Genomic DNA, 439 nt, shown 5'->3' on the forward strand with positions numbered 1-439 from the left:
AGCAACAGAATGGGAAAGACTAGAGATCTCTTCAAGAAAATTAGAGATACCAAGGGAACATTTCATGCAAAGATGGGCTCAATAAAGGACAGAAATGGTATGGACCTAACAGAAGCAGAAGATATTAAGAAGAGGTGGCAAGAATATACAGGAGAACTATACAAAAAAGATCTTCATGATCCAGATAATCACGATGGTGTGATCACTCACCTAGAGCCAGACAACCTGGAATGTGAGGTCAAGTGGGCCTTAGGAAGCATCACTAGGAGCAAAGCTAGTGGAGGTGATAGAATTCCAGTTGAGCTATTTCAAACCCTAAAAGATGATGCTGTGAAAGTGCTGCACTCAATATGCCAGCAAATTTGGAAAGCTCAGGAGTGGCCACAGGACTGGAAAAGGTCAGTTTTCATTCCAATCCCAAAGAAAGGCAATGCCAAAG

General features: G+C 42.1%; 1 protein-coding gene across 1 annotated transcript in view; it reads right to left on the bottom strand.

Moving 5' to 3' along the window:
• The window catches only part of NLRC4 (NLR family, CARD domain containing 4), a 52398-nt gene that overhangs the window by 7711 nt on the left and 44248 nt on the right, over window positions 1-439 (bottom strand). The window lies entirely within an intron of this gene.

The sequence above is a fragment of the Bison bison genome, unplaced genomic scaffold (assembly GCF_000754665.1).
Source record: "Bison bison bison isolate TAMUID 2011002044 unplaced genomic scaffold, Bison_UMD1.0 scf7180017864508, whole genome shotgun sequence".
NCBI lineage: Eukaryota > Metazoa > Chordata > Mammalia > Artiodactyla > Bovidae > Bison > Bison bison.